This window comes from Bubalus kerabau, chromosome 11 (assembly GCF_029407905.1).
Source record: "Bubalus kerabau isolate K-KA32 ecotype Philippines breed swamp buffalo chromosome 11, PCC_UOA_SB_1v2, whole genome shotgun sequence".
Taxonomy (NCBI): Eukaryota; Metazoa; Chordata; class Mammalia; order Artiodactyla; family Bovidae; genus Bubalus; species Bubalus kerabau.
Genome location: NC_073634.1, coordinates 42,257,210 through 42,278,711, shown reverse-complemented (window position 1 = coordinate 42,278,711; position 21,502 = coordinate 42,257,210).

Genomic DNA, 21,502 nt, shown 5'->3' with positions numbered 1-21,502 from the left:
ATAGATACTGTGTCTTTATTTTGTGGATAAAGAAGCTAAGAATGAGTGTTATTTAATGTAAGCCCTTAAAAGGAGTGGGGGGAATAGCTCTTATATAATGATGACTAATGCAGTGTAAAAAGAGTTATTTTGGCACAATTGTGATGTTTTTCCCTTGTAGTTTTGTAACAGTTTCCAAGCTATTAGATAACTATGTCAGCAGAGTTGCATTAGATCTGACTTTGGGAAAAACTTAAAGCAGCTCATTATCATTGTTCCCTTTTTAAAAGAAACTTCTAATTTCTATGTATTCAATGGAAATGAGTTCACCAGCAGTTAATTATTTACAATTTTTACTACTAGAAGCAAACTCCTAGAGCCAGTCTAGTCTGCTTCGGCTCTCTCATGCTCAAATTACTGTCCAAAACTGTTACCTCCTCTGAGATGTGTTTTGCATCTATCCCTTTCCCTCTGTCATCACTGCCACCGTGTTCTCCAGGTCCTACATTCTCTGAGCTGGACAGTCTAACTATCCATCACTGTCTCCTTGTCTTGGATCTGCCCACAATCCCATGTACTCTCCTTACAAACCTTTCACTCTTTCCCATACAAACCTCGCCATCTCTCGGTAGCTCTCAATCTTAAATTAAACCTAAGCTCCTGATATCCCGAGCTCCCCTGGTGGCTCAGTGGTAAAGAATTTACCTGCTAATGCAGGAGACCTCATGTTTGATCCCTGAGTTAGGAAGATCCCATTGAGAAGGAAATGGCAGCCCACTCCAGTATTCTTGCCTGGGAAATCCCATGAACAGAGGAGCCTTGTGGGCTACAGGGTCCTCTGTCCATAGGGGTCATAAAAAGAGTTGGACATGACAGTGACTGAACAACAACCTGAAATTCCTTTCAAGCTTCAGTCAGTAGCTCAGCTTTCCAGGTGCATTTTTTTTTTTTTTCATTTTTTATTCCTTCCTTCTTTTAGATTTAGAATTCTGGAACTATTATGGTTTCAAAATTCTATCCAATTTCTGTACCTTTTCCAGACTGTTGCCTCTTCTAGGGTACACCCTGTTCTAACCCCTTAGTTTCATGCCACAGTTGACATTGCTAACTTCTATTGATTTTTCAAAACCGTCCCCAGGGAAGAGCTGAATCACTACATCTTCTGAAGTAAGACCCTCTAACTCAATGCTCTGGAGCCAGGCTGTTTAAAGCCATCTTTAATAGTTGTGTTACCTTGAATAAGTTATTTTCTTTCTCTTGTACCTCAACTAAATGATATTAATATCTCCATCATTGGGCAGTTATCAGGATCCAATTAAAAAATAAAGTGTAAGAGTGCTGTTATACAGTAAAGACTGATATAACTATTGTTATTCATCTGTATATTCAATTGTTATCATATTTCACACTGCATTATAATTATTTCTTGATACTTCAATATATCACACACTTATCTTTAGTGAAGACTTTGAAGGCAAACACAGCTTTTTATCCATCTTTATATCTTCAAAAGTTGTTATAAAGCCAGGAACATAGTAGACAGTAGGTATGATGTGCATCAAAAAGAATACAATTTTGTGTAAGCATGTGACAATATCATCTACCATGAGAAAGAAAACACAAGAAATATTTATTAGAGATGATTTAAGTAGAGTTAAAGTTGATATTTAGATTTTAACATGTAACCATATTTTAGGCAAGCATCAAAATATGATTAAATTTTTAAGTGTCTCAAATGGTGAAAAAATAGAGTGTTCTATTGTGTAGCTTTGTTTAAAAAAAATCAATCCATAATTTACATTTCTCTTGGCAAACACACAGAGCCCACCAACTCTCACAAGGAGCTCCAACTGTTAAAAATGGGGTCCCTGCCATACCCCTAAATGCCTACCCCCCACATCCCTTCTGTTAGGGCTATACTCCTGCTGTCATTGGTACATTGGATTCATTGCCTCATAAGTCTGCATATATGAACCCATGGGATCATTCCCCTAAGACCCATATACCCTTCTAAGTTTCTATCCTCCTACCAGAATATCCCTACCTCCCAGAAGCTTCTAGAGCCCTGGTAATGACCTCAGGCCTCAATTTCTCAGAGCCCTTCTCATCAGCCATAAATGCTGTACTTGAAGTGGGATTGTTTGGTGACAAAAACCATATCTAGAATTCCCAATAACAGCTAAAATGATTTTTTCAAATATTTTAAAAATAATTTGCAAGTTGAGCACAGTCTAGCTTATTAGATCTACGTAAACTGGTAACAGAATAGACTGTACATTTTTTCAAAGTGTACCTTTTTATGTAAACTCATAAAAAAGACCAGAAGAGCACACATCTTCAGATACATTTTTGCAAACCTTGGGCACAATCCATGGAAGAGTATTGTTAGCTAAAATTCTTTTTGACAAGACAGGAAAAAGAGACATGGAATAGGGAACTGAAATTAAACTAATACAATCATAAACAGCAGCCATGAAACTACAGAAGTAATGCTCAGCACTCTGAGCTGATCCATACCTCAATGTACATGTCTCCATGGTGAGAGACATGTGAGACTGAAAATTGTCAGAGACTATGAGATTGAGAACCAAGTCACACCCCACTTAAGAAGAAACCCTTTGTAAATGCATTGAAGGAGGGATTCAGGGACAATGGCTCTATGCAACAGCTTTAAGAATAAATACTGAAAAATTTACAGAGCAGACTGATTTTGGTGAAATTATTTTATTTTTGTGGAAGTCAAAGACTTGAATAATAATATAATTAAGAATAAAAACATCTTTTTTTTTTTTTTTTTTAATTTTATTTTATTTTTAAACTTTACATAACTGTATTAGATTTGCCAAATATCAAAATGAATCCGCCACAGGTATACATGTGAATAAAAACATCTTGACAGTGTCTTAGGAGCATATATATTTTTCTTTAACTCCAAGAGGAAGGGCTAATTGATGTGCATATAATTTTACCATGTTAAATGAGAAAAACAAACAAGAAAAACAAACAGCTGAAAATTAGCTACTGGCCTGTGGCAAATTCCTGCATTTCATGCTATTTTTGGACTTTGCCCCAGGGAGGGAGATATATTATTTTGGATGTGAAAGGCCACCTTGCATTAGCTGAGACAGTATTGCTCAGTCAGGTATTAACCTGGCCAATAGGAATTTTGCAGACACAGTGGACATTGTTTCATAATCAGTTTCTTCAGTATTCTGGCTGTGTGATGATCTGAAGTTCCAATATGAATGTAAGGCAGATGATATGAGGAGATAAAAAAAAAATAAGAGACTTCTGTTGACAGTAAGTCCAAGACAACATATGATATCAGAGATGCATATACCACATGGCTGGTTAATCTTCAAGGCTCATTTCATGTCAGAAAACAGAGCCAAGTGAGAACAGCCCCTTCCAATTCAGACAGCACACAAAAGCCAACAATCCAATGCTACATTATCTCATCAAATAAAGCTGTTTCCCCTGATCAGCGTTCTTGAATAAAATAAAATTAAGTTCCATTAAAAATATATATGTATAAGATTGGTGAAATTCAAGATAACTGTAGGCATGCATTCAGCCTATGCCATGACATGGCTTCCTCAGCATGAGCTGTTTTCAGGGAAAACAGCAACTGATGCTAATTAATATTAATTACTCAACTTGCTCTTATTCTTAGAGTTTTTTCTGGCCTTACTAATATGTACTGTTCAAGTTCAATACTTGTTGAGGATTAGAGAATTTTTTAGAGAAATATCAATAACCTCAGATATGCAGATGACACCACCCTTATGGCAGAAAGCAAAGAAGAGCAAAAGAGCCTCTTGATGAAAGTGAAAAAGGAGAATGAAAAAGTTGGCTTAAAACTCAACATTTAGAAAACTAAGATCATGGCATGTGGTCCCATCACTTCACGGCAAATAGATGGAAACAATGAAAGGCTTTATTTTGGGGGGCTCCAAAGTCATTGCAGATGGTGACTGCAGCCATGAAATTAAACGACGCTTGCTCCTTGGAAGAAAAGCTATGACCAAACTAGGAAGCATATTAAAAAGCAAAGACATTACTTTGCCAACAAAGGTCCATCTAGTCAAAGCTATGGTTTTTCCAGGAGTCATGCATGGATGTGAAAGTTGAACTATAAAGAAAGCTGAGCACTGAAGAATTGATGCTTTTGAACTGTGGTGTTGGAGAAGACTCTTGACAGTCCCTTGGACTGCATGGAGATCCAACCAGTCCATCCTAAAGGAAATCAGTCCTAAATATTCATTGGAAGGACTGATGCTGAAGCTGAAACTCCAATACTTTGGCCACCTGATGGGAAGAACTAACTCATTTGAAAAGATCCTGATGCTGGGAAAGATTGAAGGTGGGAGGGGAAGAGGACGACAGAGGATGAGATGGTTGGATGGCATCACCGACTCAATGGACATGAGTCTGAGTAAACTCTAGGAGTTGGTGATGGACAGGGAGGCCTGGCGTGCTGCAGTCCATGGGGTGGCAAAGAGTCAGACATGACTAAGTAACTGAACTGAACTTAGAGAATTGTTTTCATCTCAGCCCCAACACATGCTAGTTTCTAACCGGTGTCAGGAGGAAAAGGAAGTGCAAATGGGCTGTAGCTGTCTAAAAATATAACTGAGTTTATAGCTGAGTTATGAGAAAAATCTACTGAGCGACCAACACATTTACTTTTCACTATATAAAAATAGAATTTGTTTAGGCCTCAAGGCAACTTATAAACTTATTACAGATTTAATATTTTTTCATGGGACTTATTCCAATAATATTTGCTACATCTGTATACTTATTTAAAGGATACAACACTGAAACTATTATTATAGCTATTATTCTTATTTTGGGGACTATCTTTGGTTTTATTGTTGTTGTTTTAGTCACTAAGTTGTGTCCGACTCTTTTGCAACCCCATGGACTGTAGCCTGCCCTTACTCTGTCCACAGTATTTCCCAGGCAAGAATACTGGAGTGGATTGCCATTTTCTTCTCCAGGAGATATTCCAGACCCAGGAATCAAGTTTGCATCACCTGCATCGGCAGGTGGATTGTTTACTACTGAGACAACAGGGAAACCACATCTTTGGTATTATCTTATTATGGTTGGTGCTGTTGTATCTTTACTATATGGTAGTAGTGTTAGTCGCTCAGTCGTGTCCAACTCTTTGCGACCCCATGGACTGTGACCCGCCAGGCTCCTCTGTCCATGGGATTCTCCAGGCAAGAATACTGGAGTGGGTTGCCGTTCTCTTCTCCAGAGAATCGTCCCGACCCAGATCAAACCTGAGTCTCCTGCATTGAAGATATAGTATATCATTAGTATATGGTACTTTCTGTATTTAAAACTCAGAGAAGGCCATGACACCCCACTCCAGTTCTCTTGCCTGGAAAATCCCATGGACAGAGGAGCCTGGTGGGCTGCAGTCCATGGGGTCACGAAGAGTCAGACACGACTGAGTGACTTCACTTTCACTTTTCACTCTCATGCATTGGAGAAGGAAATGGCAACCCACTCCAGTGTTCTTGCCTGGAGAATCCCAGGGACGGGGGAGCCTGGTGGGCTGCCGTCTATGGGGTTGCACAGAGTCGGACACGACTGAAGCGACTTAGCAGCAGCAGCAGTATTTAAAACTATCAAGGACTCTACCTTACCCACTGAGAGGAAATGAAGCTTTCCGATGTAGGGAAATTAGAATATAAATTTCCAGTACAAATAATAGTCCCATCCTCTCTCTCCAGCCTCAGTTTATATTATTCCTTTGTCATACCTTGGGCTCCCGTAGACCAGTCATGACCATTGCACCACATTCTAAGTAGTGCATTATTTTGGTTTTAGCTATTTCAATATAATGTAAATACTTACATATGATTGATGCAGACATGATTTTCTGGTTTATACCTAAACAGATATTTGAGTACATAGTTGGAAGCTGCATATTTGAGTCCCTCTATATTTTTTTTTTTTTTTCACTTTTAGCTAGGGCTCTCTAGGAAATTTTGTCCCAGCAACTGCAATTCAGATCCACTAGTGGTCATTCCAATCTACATCAGTCTATAATTGTGCCTTTTTCTCTGCTGTCTACCTGGTCTAGATTGAAGCTTTTTGACAACTTTCACAGATAGGAATTTAATGGTCACAGAAACTTGAATTTTGCTGTCTTACCATTTTGTGTTTGTTCTTTTTTTTTTTTTTCTCAGATCTTTCCCCCAAGATACAGTGGGTCTTTGTTTCTGTGAGGTCCTCCTTAATTTAAATTATTTTCAAAACCTAACTTTTAATTTTATGTTCTATGTTAAGTAAATTAAGTATACTATATTCTTAATGCAATCAGGTGCATCACAGTTTTTAACAGAATTAGTCACTGAATCTTTGTATACATAATGTACTCTAGTTCCTATTTAAGTTAAGTGCTTGTGTGGCTAAAGGCATGTGACACCAAACCACAAATATATATATGTTACAAATATCCATATGTGTAATATCCTGGTAAGATGTCTTTGATTCACATAGCAGATTCTGTTCAGTGACTTATGTGGGTGGGGAGCATAAAGGGTCAGGGGTTTATAAATACTGATTCATCAAGAGAGACACATAATATTGTCATACCTTGAGAAGTGGTTGGTAGTACAGCACAAGTGAATGACATAACAGAAATGATGATCTTTTCTTTTCCTTTCTCCTTTCCTCTGAACACTCCCAGAGAAATAAGTAACCACTGTACTGAAAACGTGCAAGCACATTTTGTGTTCCTGAGACATCTTAATCATTTTATGATTGAACTTAGGCTATTGATCATGTACTTACTTTTAAGGTGGTAGAGCTCTGGATGAATTAACTCACCTCCAAGATGGTTAAACAGTATTTAGAACACTCCCTCTCCTAGACATGGAAGGGATTTCTGTTTGGGAATTCTTATTCCCACATGACTGGTTTATTTATTTGAGCATTCGGACCTCATTGCTCTCAGAGAAAGAAATTATTCTGGAGAGAATCAGTATGAGATGCTGAATCAGTATGAGATGGTTTCAAGCAAGGGAATAAGCAAGGAAATAGCCTTCTTTATCATTAGTATTTATTCAGAAAGCCATTTGGGCTGTTATAGCCATAACCCTCCAAAAAATAGAAAAAGGAGGAATTATGGGATGGAATACTGCCTATTCTTTGGGGAGTTCTAATCCTTCAAATGAGCTCTCACCAGCGCAATCCAACAGTTCCCAGGACATTTCGAACAATTTTCTGGGTGGCAGTTTACATTTTTCAACAATTGCTATGAGACCTCAAAATTGAGAAAAGTATAAAACTAGAGCTATAATACTTGCTGGATTGATCTGTAACCTTAGGGACTATAGTTTCATGCTTTTTCTTCCCAAACACACAAGTTTTAGAAGAAAAGTTAATAAAACAAAAGTAAAAACCATAGGGATTGGAAAAGTTCTTCAGAATAGGACTAAATCGTAACTGCAGAGGCAAAAAAGGTGTACTGTGTGCTGGATTGACATCCAGGGAGGTGTCTGAGTATGTCCCAACAAGTTAAGGATGTTAAACAGAGCTTGGTAACTTTCTTAAGGAGTGAAGGAGAGACTCATGCTTGGGGCAAGTCAGCCTCTTGACAGAACCTCACAATTTTGGAACATGGAGGACAATATTATTTTTAGTTTTACTGTCCCAGAAATTTCGTTCTGCCAGAGCATGAAGTTTGGTCACATTTAGGGAGACTGCTGCTGCTGCAAAGTCGCTTCAGTCGTGTCCAACTCTGTGCAACCCCAGAGCCGGCAGCCCACCAGTCTCCCCCGTCCCTGGGATTCTCCAGGCAAGAGCACTGGAGTGGGTTGCCATTTCCTTCTCCAATGCATGAAAGTGAAAAGTGAAAGTGAAGTCGCTCAGTCGTGTCCGACTCCTAGCGACCCCATGGACTGCAGCCCACCAGGCTCCTCCGTCCATGGGATTTTCCAGGCAAGAGTACTGGAGTGCGGTGCCATTGCCTTCTCCATTAGGGAGACTGGCAGAAGCTAACCAAAATTAGAGGAAACTAACATGTAAGATAGCCCATCCAAAGGGTTTATAAATGGCAGGTGAAGCTTATACATTTTTAAACATCATCTCCTACTGCTGTAGAAATCTGTGCATTGGTCTATGCTCTGAAAGAACAACTGCGTGGAAAGATGATTTTACTGGGTGAGAAGATGGGCCTGTGCACTGCTTTGCCATCTTTCGTAGTGTGGTGCTATGCTGCCATCATAATTCAAAGTGGCTACTTTCCTAGACCAAGTACAAACTTTCTAATAAAAATTTCTAGAAGACTTAAAAAGGCAATTTTCTTTCCGCTTTGATATTCAAACGAGCAATGTCCAGACTGCAGCTTTTCTTTTTCTGTAATAAGATGGTAGGAAATGAGTTTGGTGGGTTTCTTCTCTTTTTCACTAAAATTTGGTGAAAGTGGTTATCTAAAACACTGAAATTTGCAGTCCTTTATGTTTCTCTTTGAGCAGCCATGACATTAGCAGAGTTTTGCCCATGTGTGATGCAGTACCTTTATCGTCCATTAGCTTTGGTTTCCATCAGCAGCTATTGCTGTTTGGAGGTTATGGCTCCCCTGACCCCAGCTGGGGCCCAGCCCTGTGAGTTCTGAGTCTCTGAGGTGCTACTTGTACTCGGAGAAGCCAGGGGGCCTGGCAAACTTACTAATTCACTTTCAGAGCCTCTGCAAGTCACCCTTGTCCCTGGGCGATAGAACATTCTGTGTTGGTACAAGGCCAAGGAGCCCACAGCTGTGACTACTCAGCTGGTGTGTTCCCTCGGGCTCTTCCAGAGAAACTGAGGTGGGTGGAAGTGTGCATACTGAAAATCTGGGTACAGATTTTGTTTCTCAGTGCCCTCTGATTAAAGATACAAAGGTAAAAGTAGGAAAGCATTCCCCCCCCCCCTTTTCATGGTTAGCATCATTCTGGATCTAGACAAGGGGAGCAGATCTTAGTCTTCTAGGTTTCAGAAAAGTTTTATTTGTGAGTTATAGTTTTACCATTGTTTCAAATAGCTGTTTTTAAAGTTCTGTGGGAGTTTAGCTTATCTTCGCAGATTCAGCATCAAGAAAGCACCTATCAAACTTCACAGCAACTTAAAACTAGCGAGACCCAAAATGCTTGAACTTTTTTCTAAGTGACACCTCTTAATAACGCAGTACATTTGGAAATGTAGTTACTAAGGTTTTCATAATCACCCTGGGAATGTAATATTTCCATGGAATATGAATAGCCAAAATCATACAGTTTTCCTAAGATGAAAATTTATCTATAGCTTTTAAGGTAATTTGTCTTATTCTCAAGGAAATGTAATAGGAATAGCAGAATCGCAGGACCCTTGTAGCAGTGTGTCTGGGCAAATGTATATTCATTTCTTAAGCTGTTTACATGTTTATAGCAAGCCTCACTCTCAGCAACAGGCAGAGAATTCCTACTCAGCCAATTTTTGCCTTTGCATAATCATTCTTAGTTTCCAAGTAAGCAAAAGGAAATTGCATATTCATTTTAAATCTGTAATTTGGCTTACTGTGACTAGAGACATAATCAACTATGAATTTTTAAATCCATGGATTATTAAAAAAAAAAAACAAATGTTTGCCAAATCTTTTAGAAATTTAAAAAAAATAACTTGGGAAATAGAGAAAGTATTGAGTCATGAAAGGCAGAATAGGGCAAAGTAGACGGGAAAAAAATGAGAGGCTGTTCTCTGTTGTCAATGCATTTGTCTCAGAAGCAGTAATTCTGAAAGGGGAAAAAAAATGTCTTCCCTTAAGCACATGAAAGTTGCCCAGATTTTATCTGATATTAAAAATCATGACATATGTCAAAAGGCTGTCAGGATTCTAAGATAATATTAACTTTCATTTCATTACAGTGCTCTGCCTCTACTGATTGTACATTTAACAGAGTCCAGTTCTTCATCTTGCCTTCAGAGTCTCTGAATTCAAGACTTATTGATCTGGTGTCAATCAAATATGCTTTATTTTTGAGTCCTTGACTCACCTAACCCTCTGTAGCCCCTGCAAGACAGGACACTGTTAACACTGGTGAATGTGTATGAAGGCCTGGCAAGTCAGGCAGGAGAGGCTTAGCTGAGGTTAGTTTGGGTGGAGCATTAGTGCTGACTGAGAGATCTAGGTCATGGAGCTTTGCCTACAGAGAGAGTGAACGTGGCCAGAAGGAGATCTTCTAAAGCAGCACACACATCAGGAGAGGAGAGAAGTAGTGATTACTATGCTGGGGAAAATTACTGGAGTTGTTTTAGAGGGAGTGGGTAACAGTACAATATTGGCATATTATGAAAATGTAAGCATAATTTAATTAAAAAAATAATCATAACTAGTTATTCAACCTTATCAACTACATTTGAACAAAATGTATCCAATGTAAAGTTATGAAATAATATAAAAGTGAAAGAAAATATTATTTAAATATAAATTACTAGCTACTAAATGACATCTATCTCTGGGCTGTATTCCTTTTCATCCTGGGACCAATGAGAGCTGTAACCTGCAGTGAAGTGAAAGAGTTAGTTGCTCAATCATATCGGATTCTTTGTGACCCCATGGACTGTGTGTAGCTTGCCAGGCTCCTCTGTCCACGGAATTCTCCAGGCAAGAATACTACAATGGGTTGCCATTTCCTCCTGCAGGGAATCTTCCTGACCCAGGAATCAAAACCTGGTCTCCTGCATTGCAGGGAGATTCTTTACCCTTTGAGCTTCCAGGGAAGCCCACTAACTTCCAGTTGGGTCAGCCCAATTGGCCTTGCATATCTTTTGTCATGCATCTCCCCTGAGTGGAGTTGTCAATAATACTGCCCTGGGTTGCTCCTCTGCGTGGGCCAGAGCAGTTGTATTTTAGCAGTTTTATTGCCTTGCTTGCCATCTCCAAAGAAGGGATTGTGGTCCTAGTCACTTCATTCTCAGCTGAAGCATCTGCCTGTGCAGCGCACTGCCAGGTCCTTGCAGGCTTTGTGTGGGAGGCTGTGATAAGGTTGTGGAAAGGATGTTAGACGCAGCAGGAGATCAGTGACAGAGAACCAGAGGAATAGCTTGCATTGAAGATGTTAGGAAAGGGGATGGAGCAGGAAGTGGAAGAGGAGACTATTAAAGACAATAAAAATGGCTAAGTTGCTGACCAATGTCTCAAATATTTGCATGACCACAAAAAGGTACCAGTGTTTCAGTTTTTAAAAATAGCAAGGTAAAATGTAGTGATTTTCAGTCTTGTTTGTACATTGGGAAGTTTATTTTTAAAAATACTGAGGCTTAGGTCACATTCCCCACTCCCACGAGAGACACCTATTTAATGTTCTGGGTTGTGGCTTTCTCATCAAAAGTTTAAAAATCTTCCCAGTAGATTTCCAACATGCAGCCAGTGGTTAAGAACCGTAGTTATAAGTGGATTTTGAAAATCAGTATTAAATCTATAGATGCAAAGTGCAGCTATCACCTTTGTTTTTAACCAAAGGGAAACAGGCTCATCTTTAGGGAGCATCTTCCGGTGCCAGGAATGATGCTGAGTACTATTCCCTTTTTTATTTTTATTGTAATACTGTGAAGTGAGAAGAGTCAATGCAATTTAAAAGGTGAAGAAAGTGAGGCTAAGGGAAGAGAAGTAATTTGCTCAGAGTGACAGTGTTTGTGGAGATGAAGCTAGCAGCTTGGACTCAGTTCCATGTCTGCACAATTCATCGTTTTTCCTACCTTTCCTTTAAGACAAAGTTATAAAGGGTAGCTTATCATGGATTGCCTGAAGACCTACACTCTTTTTTATCTTATGTCTAGGGATAAGAAATAAAGTCTGTATGTTCTAATCACTATAATTTATAAGATTGCTCAAAATCAAGGGTCAAAAATTTATAACCCATTGTCTGTTTTTCTATGGCTTATGAAATAAGAATGGTTTTTACATTTGGAAATGGTTGAAGCAAAATTAAAGAAGGATATTTCATGGCCCATGAAAATGATATGCAATTCAAATTTGTTGACCACAGATAAAGTTTTAATTGGAACAGCCACACTTAGTCATTTTGTTTTACCTGGGGCTGCTTTCTCACCACTGTAGCAGAGTTGAGTACTAGTGACAGAGACCATATGGCCAGCATAGCCTAAAGTGTTTACTACTTATCCTTTCACACAAGAAAGTTTTGTTGATTTCTGCTCTAAAGCAAAACCTGGTAGAGAGATCTTAATGTTCAAAATTGGCATATAGTATTAAGAAGGCTTGTTCACATCAACAAATATATAACAATAAAACAATTTTCAAGGATCTTTGAAAGTATGAGCTACCCCAGTGCATTTAAGTATGGTTTAAGATCATTAGGTGCCCCTGGGTGTGGGTGCTTATATAAATATACAGCAAAAGCACCATGAACTGTTAGTCACAGATTAGTCACAGAAAAAGATAAAACCTTTCCAAATGGTGTCACTAGCAATTCAGGATTAATTGTAATAACTCCATTCATTTTTGGCTTAACTTATAAATTAAATAAATCACTACATAATTCTGTTTTTTCTGTTTCTATTTTTGCACTTAGCTTCTTTTTCCAAACATTCTACTTTTTAAAATACTACTAGTATATACCCCAGTGTTTTTAGAATTTCTGCTAATTAAGTAAGATGCTGTATTTGCTATAGCAACTATACCAGAGTTTTTCAAAATGTGTTCCTTGGATTACATGCATCAGAATCATCTAGGATGCTTGTTTTTACATGACAAATTCTAGGGTCTCAGGCCAGACCTGCTGGTTCAGAACCACTGAGGCAAGGATTCTTTCTTTCTCCATGCTCCCAAGGGCGAATCTCATGCACCCTGTAGACTGATAAGCCCATGCTATATCATAGGTGATTCTATTCACAAGTTATCCTAGGAACATAGATTTAGAGGATCAGGCCACCCAGATGTGGAGATTCCTGCAGAGAAGTGGAGGAGTATCAGGATTCTGTATTCCCAGGGTGTATGATTAAAAGCAAATACAGAAACCCTCTTGCTCATAAGAAGCAGATTCATCCAAGTGAACAGAGAAATAATAGAAATGAGAAAACTCATTAAAAGAATGAAAACTAGGATGGATTGCTGCTAGTTTTTTATTGCTTTATCAGAATGTGACTGGTCTAAGAGCCATTTCCCTTCCTAGCCTCCCTTCTTCATCCTAGAAATGACCCAACAAACAGATATTTCTGTTTTCTCTTTCAGATCTGCTCTCCATCCCTTTCCATCCACCCTGTTCTCTGTCTGGTGAGTTGAAATGCTAGACTGCATCAGGTGGTTCCGGTGCTCTGTGGCTTCTACTTGATGTGATCAGTGGGGTGCCCTAGAAGGAGATCAGAGAGAGGGAGTGAAGTCAGGCCCCCTTACTGGGGCTCCGATCTGGCTAGCTGTCTCTTTGGACTGAAAATCATTGCTTTGCTCGGGGTGGCCTTTTCTACATAGTACTCCACTTCCAGGTTCTGTTACATTTTTTCCCTTGTCCCTTTGGTTCTGAGGGTAGTAATAGCTTCAGGGTTACAAACCCCAGGTTAACTGCAGAATCCTTTGTTTCTACAACCTGCCCACATGTTTATATATGTTTTAACACTCTTTGAATTATTCTAATTTGACTATAACAGCTGTTTCCTATTTGGACCCTATTGAAACAGCAACAGAATGTCTTTAGTCAGGATCCAAAAGGAGAGGGGGCTTTATCTCTTTGGTGAGCAACGGCTTAATTCATCAAATGTGACAAGTACTCACATGTACTATTGTCCCTTCCTAAGGCCCTCTTTTGTCACCTGTTTATCTGGTTAAATCCTGGTTATTAAAAAAGTCATACTTTGCATGTCAATTTCTAGGAAACTCCTCAAACGCCTCCCCCAAGTTAAATTAGCTTCCCCTGATATACCTTCTCATCATATGCTTTATTTTTCCTTAGTTGTACTTATTCATATTGTAAGTCATTTATCTCATATTATCTTTGGGCATCTTTTACACATATTAGAAGTTATTTAATTATATTATTATTGGGCATCTCCTAGAGTGTGATCTATAGGTGGGTTCTGACTATTTTGTATTTATTAGCACCTGCCCTTAGCAAGTGCTCATTTGTTTTCTGTTGAATACGTGCATGAATAAAATATAGCTATCCTAGCCAGTTTCACCATTATCCTTTTCCCCTGGGAGAAAAAACTATGATATATATATAAACTACACATATATAGATGTTACTTTCTGTACTTCCATTAGCTCAGTAATATGGACCAATTATGCCAATGCCCACACAGACCTCTAAGTTATAGGTGAATGGTTCTAGGTGATTTATTGATAACATAACAATAAATCATACAAAGCAAGGACAACTGTGTGGTATGTATAGGACTGGTGCTGGATTAAACTCCGTGAGTGAGCATTCAGTTTACCTTTTCCTGACAAATAGGCAGAAGAACCACTGTATTCTCACACTCTTCTTTCCTTCTCTCCAAAGTATTTCTAATCAGAGGCACTAGCAGACACCCACTTACAATAAAAGGCTTTTTCTCAGAGAATCACAGTGCCAAAAAGTTTTAGGTGTTAAGTTTGACAGAGCTGCAGGTTTTCATTTACTGTGATATTTTTTTCTGGTAACTTAGTCACATTGCCTAAATGGGTAGCCTGCATTAGATGAAGAGAAAAACATTTTTAATCACTCCAAATATTTGGAGATATAGTAACTCGCAAGAACTCCTCTTTGAAATGCTTCATTTGTTTTCTCCATTAAAATGCTTTATCTTGGGTGGATTTTGGTTTCCTGGTGGCCTAAGTCTCTGGGGAACACATATGTGAATGAGTAAGGTACTCCTATAGAGCCTTATCAGTCTTTAATTTGCAGTCCTCATTTCATCCAGTCACAGTCTCCACCCCATTTCTGTTTTTCTCTTCATGGTACAGCATGTCCTGGTCCCAAGGACTCATCTCTTTCTCTTCTTGAAGGACTGCTGTCAGTGCAGTTCTCTTGCCAGCTGCCATCTCATGCTGAGAATTCATGCAGTAACTACCCTTCTCCAAATCATCACAAGCCCAGAGATGCTCTTTCTGCATTGCACCAAATGCCACGGTGAGAAATAAGAAAATCAATCAGGACCTTCCTGTATTTCCGTATGGGCTGACCTTCCTCCGTTGTGAGTGATTTCAGTGATCAAGACAAAACCATTTAGATTTCGTCTACTAATTTGCTAATATTTGAATTTCCTTTGTTGAAGACTTAAGCTCTTTAGGCCCTGTTTCAGAACAATTTCCCTGTGTGAGATAGCACAAAGTACATTGTTAATCATTGACATTTTAGTTTGAATAAGACTGCCAAATGTGTTCTGAAAGTAGATTTCTATAAGGAGTAGGGGGGCAAAAAACACTGTATTAAGCACATGAGGGAGCACAGTATAAGCAGCATTTACTTTTGTGTCCATAGTTCCCTTACCTCAGCCTCAGTTTCAACTAACATTGTTATATTCTTTCAAGTATTGAAGGCATTTCCAGTAAAATAATATGCAGTGGATTTTCTTTGATTATTGCCAAGCCATAGAAGCATTAACTTTATTATTAGCCTTTCAAAATATGCATATATTATATAAAAATGCATATTCTCTACACTTAGCACTATTCATATATGTATATAAGTGTATGTATGTGTGTATATATATATATACACACATGCATACCTATATCCCTGGAGGAGGGCAACCCACTCCAGTATTCTTGCCTAGAGAATCCCCATGGACAGAGGAGCCTTGTGGGCTACAGTCCACAGAGTCACAGTCAGATGTGACTGAAGCTGCTTATCACAGCACACACACACACACACACACACACAATGTGTGTGTGCATCTCTTAACATGAGTTAAAATAGTGTATGGAATCAGCATTAACAAGGCAGTGGAATTTAAAGACATATAGAAATGCAACAATCATATATATTATTTCATACAATTAACCCTTCAGTAACTGAATTGAAGGGCTGATTGTGCACTTTATTATGCACTTCAAAATTAGTATCTCCACCTAGTGTAACTGATGGAAATATGTTTTTAAATTGATGTTCTAAGCACTGGGAGCAGATAAATTGAGAGGTTCTTGGTTGATCGGCACTCATTATCAACTCAGTTATATTTTGATCTAGAATGAAAAGTACAAAGTAAAGCAAGACATGCAGTTGGCAAAGGGAAACCAAGCGCTGTTCTAGTGCCTGTGAACAATATAGGGCAGGCAGAAGTTACTCAAGATGGAACAAGCCAGAATTTCAAGCAGTATTTATACAGCAGAAATCTCATAAGACTAAGGACAAGGATGGTGGTTTATTTTGAACACGAAGAGGGGGCCAGGAAATTTCCTCCATTTGCTCTTTTTTTTTCCGAAAACATTACCTAATAGCCATCCTTCTCCATGGCTTCCCAGAATCAGTCTCCTTGATGACAAAGAATGTTTCCGAGAAAAGTCATTTGGGATATGAAAGAACCCCTTGGTTTCCTCAAGTGTCTCGTTTGAAATCCTAGGAGTGGAAATACCAATAAATTTTTATCGTTAACCGATATAGACACAAAGAATATTTGCTTCCAGACTCTGAGGCTAGCAGAGAAAAACACTTAGTTGGGGGAACAGCATGTTAAAAATGTTACGTTCCCTGTCTCACAACCTTTCTTACATGAATTCTTTCCAAAATAAAGTAGAATAAGTTCCTGAGAGAGATCTAGGGTTGTTTTTTATAATATGTCAAAGAACAACAAGCCAGGTTGCTTTTTATCTTTTTTTGGTTAAAAAAAAGAAAAAAAAGGATTGCTTAGTTTTATCAACTAGCATGGAACTTTCACCCCTCCATGGAAAAAAATAGTAAGTCTAATAAACTGATCATAACATTTATAGAGTCATATAATTGATGTAAAACTTCATACTACTTATAGCGAGTTACCTTAGCGCTGGAAAATCTAATAGACACCTTATGTATGCAGTTCCTTAGGCTTTGCCTATGCTTGCAAAGGACAGTGACCTGAGAATTTATCCTAAATTCCATGGAAAACTAAGACAATTTTTATTTTTTAATTTAGTCTTATATTTTTGGCTTGAACCACAAGAATTTTCATTCTTGACTTGGGCTTATTTATTTATTCACAGCACAGTGGTGATAGTGGCAACACCCTGGTTTTCCCTTGAATAATATTCATTCACTCATTTATTCTGATTTGATTCAAAGAATTCTTTCAGGATTCAGTGGCTTTGGGCTCTAGCACACAGTTTTCTATATATTTATTTAACAAATGCTTATTTATAATGTTATACTTCATGTACAGAGTTAGATGCTCGGAATGCAGTTATAATTTTGGACTGGATGGGAGGAACTTTGTAGGAGTTGTTTCTTTGAAAAAATTTTATGCCAGGTGCCAAAGCTATAATGAACCATGACATCATTAATGTTTCCCTCTGATGACTTCTTACCTTCCTTTTAGTTCTGCAAAAGTTTCTGCAAGGCACTAGCTCTCTGCCTTTTCGCAGTCATAACTTAACCCTCCCTGCCTGCAGGATTCTGCCTGCTAGAGAAGCAGCATATTCCTGTTATCTCTTCCCTACAGAATTCTGTCCTTCTGAGGCTGGGTTGTGTTATCCCAGAGCACACCCATAAGCCTGCACGTAAGCAGAACTGTTTTAGGGCGTTATAGAGGAGCTTCCCTGTTGACTCATATGGTAAAAAATCTTCCTACCATGCAGAAGACCCAGGTTTGACCCCTGAGTTGAGAAAAGCCCCTGGAGAAGGACATGGCAACCCACTCCAGTATTCTTGCCTGGAGAAGTCCATGAACACAGCAGCCTGGCGGGCTACAGTCTATGGGGTCCCTAAGAGTCGGACATGACTGAGCAACTAACACACACACAGGGGACCTTGGGTACTTAGGCTGAGATGTCCACGTTGCATCTGAGATGCCACCTGCAGAGCTGGGCTGCTCCTCGTCAGGAAGTAAAAGGGTGTGATGTGCAGGCCCCCAGCCAGCAGTGACCAACAGCTCCCAGTGCTCCCAATGCTTTCACATAGAGGATCATATGGAACTCGGGGGATAGAAGAGATTTTATTTGTCAGCCTAGTAACTCTATTTACAACTTTAAATATTTAGATGCACGGTATGTTGACTCCATTCATTCTCCTGCCCCCAGCCCTGCAGAGGTTTAGGATGGGCCTAGTCACTCCTTGCCCCCTGCTGCCTCTGCTCCACACCCACCCTGCTGGGCACTGCCGCCTCCCCACTTCCCCTGGCGCTCCTCCCCAGCTGCTCTACTGCTGCTTGTCTGGCACCAGGGCCTTTACTGCTGCTGCTCTTAGGAGGTGCGAGCACCCTCCCGGTAGGAAGGCCATTTGGGAAGCACAGTTTGCTGCAGGTTTGTCTTTAATGTTATCCTCGCCCAGAGGTGAACCCAGACTGTACTGCATGTGCTCTTCTTTTGAAAGAGGCATTGAGTGAAATATATCTTTCTGTTTTTATATACAGATTTCACAGGACTCATCTGAGTCCAGTAAATACAAAGAGACATATTCCCATGATACAGAATACTATCCTGTGAGGAGATCAAAGCTAAGTAATTTGCCTAACGATATACAGAAATAAATGATAGAACTGTGCTTACATCCTGTTTTTGATTTCAAATCTAGGGCTCTGTATGTAATGCCAAGCTGGTACTTGGTTTCATTTTATCAGCCCTTAATTATTCCCTTTTGAATTATCCTCTAATTGTTTTATTCCTGTTCATCTTCCTTGTCTCTTAAGACTGTAAACATCTGAAGACAAAGTCAAACATTGCCAGGGCACTGTATCTCCCAGGTGCATAGGATGATGCTGAGAAAAAAGTAGATGCTCCAAATAAATTACTGGATGGTATAAGCTTCATCTTTGGAGTAATAATCTGCTCTATCAATGACAAAAAGGCTTCAGAGTCAGGAAAACCTAATTCAAGTCACTGAAACACCACTTACTATTTGTGAGATCTTGGACAAATTGCTGAATCTATGAGTTCATTTCTTCATCTCTAAAATGAACTTGTTAAAAAATTTACCTAATGGAATGATTATGATAATTACATAACATAGGTAAAACATGGAGAACATGAAACACTCTTAATAGATATACTAACTAGCTTTGTCCTCATCATCACTTTCTAATAAAATTTCAGAAAGCACATGACAGGTAGTATTTTGCCATTTTACTGAGGCATCAACTTGCTTAATAATCAGGGATAAGAACCCACTTTAAGACTGTAAGATGTGTTAGCTAGCTGTCCCATTATGTCCATGAATATCTTAATGAGGTTTATAGCTCCAGTGGATCTATGTGTTCATTAACATCAACAATAAAAACTTATCAGATACCAAGGGTATGTTAACAGAGAGCCCAATGGCTCATGAAGAGCTCAAGCATATCATTTCTGGACATAATGGGCACAGGTCTCAGGTGGGCTGAGCTGGCATGAACAGGAGCGTCAAAGCCACTACTTCTGCTTGGGTCCACTGGGTTTTACAGAGCAAACATTTGGCCACACTCAGGGGCATTATCTGCATCACTGGATCATGGTATTTACTGCTCTTTAGTGAACTCATCCTCATGGTCAGAAAAAGAAAACCATTCTCCTCTCTTATCTAAGTACTTGTCCTTGTTTTCTGTGTTCTGAGGGAAAGTTATAAAAGCTCATTTTACTATAAATTGGTTCCATTTTAGAAATTAACATTTGCATAGCACCTCAGAGTCTTTTCATTTATTTTTTGGCTACATGGATTGTTAGTTGCTGCATGTGGGATCCCTCCTTGTGGTGCACAGACCCTCTACTTGTGGCACACGGGCTCAGTTATTGTGGCAGGCAGGCTCAGTTGCAGCGTGTGGAATCTTAGTTCCCCAGCAAGGGATCGAACCCACGTCCTGTGCATTGCAAGGCAGATTCTTAACCACTGTATCACCAGGGAAGTTGCCTTTTTTTTTCCTCAAGGTCTTAAAAAGAAAGCCCCATCTAAAGATAAATTTTCCAACATTTCTACTGTGTCATATGTATTAGACTCATTTGAAAGGTCCTTGAGAACAGAAAAAACAGCCGTTTTTCTCCAGTGTACATAGCGCAGTGCTAAATGCTTGCTATGAAAACTGGGGCAGGCAAATCTCTTGGACCCCTCCCCATCATGCTTGCTTATTTCTCACCAAAAGTAGAATTCCTCATATTTGATACAGGCCCCAGACAGGCTACCTGCCAATTGAAGAAACCTATTTAAAGAATTGACTGCGGTTCAACATCTATCTTTCAGCTCCAGCTATAGAAGGGTTTATTGCGCAAAATAAAAGGCTTGGGTATTCAGCTGACAGAGAAAGTAAAAACCTCTTTGTTGACAGAAATAAAATGTGTCTTGTCATAGATGTTGATATCACATATTAATCACCCCTGCTGGGGAACATGGGCCCCCTGGTGCGCTGTGCTATACATATTGATGTGCTCACCCTGGACTGGCAGGCCGCCTGGGAAGCCAGGAGAGGTACAGATAAAAGGATTTTCATAAAGGTATGCTCAACTGCTCCCCATCCTCCTCCTTTTTGTCTGCTTTGGAATCTATACCTCTCCAACTAATCGCTTCCCCGTTCAGCCCCCCAAAGTTGGAAAAATCTTTCCAGATATTACAGGAACACGATCAAATATCTTTCCTCTTTTCAAACAGAGTAACCAAATCTTCAATATTTTACATTTTATATGGATCTGGACAGAAGTTGCACCTTCCCTGAGCTGGCTGCCTGTCCAGTAAATAAAATGTCATATAGCCTAGACTGCTGGTGAGGAAACGTTGAGGCCATTTTCAGCTGCAGGGGCAGAACTTTATTCTGTGATGTTGTTCTCAGTTCAGGAGATACTTTTCAAATCAGGTTGACAGTCTTTCTTAAAGTTACACACCAACCAGAAGAAAACTGTTCTATATCTGAAGGCTGAGGAAATGCTGATACTCACAATGGCAAAAGCTTGGTTATCTTCTGGCATATTTGTTGTTGTCTCACTGCTGTTTACAAATCCTTGCTTACCATAAGACACAGTCTGAATTGTGACCAGACTGGACTCAAAAATAGGGCCCCTTCATTGAATTTTTGGGATATACTAATTCTGCAGACTGCATTGTGAATGATTTCTGCAATGATACATATTTTTTCCATTGACAGATATTTATTGAGCATTCAGTACATGTCAGGCGCTCTTCTCCTTACTGTGGATATAGAGATAAGCAAGGGGGCCAGACAGACAAGGTTCTTCGTTGTCACTTTATGGTCTTATAATAGGACCTTCAAAAAAACATCAGTTTTAAAGACTGTTCAGAACATTAAAATAAAATAAGAGATTGAGTATTTACTGTGGATTAGGTAGTCAGAAATAGTAGGAAGTGTAAATTTTTTTTAAGTTACCAGTAGATTACAGATGAGGTAAGAGATTGTGTCAAGCATCACACATTGCTCATGCAAAGGCTTTAATGTGGGAATGTGA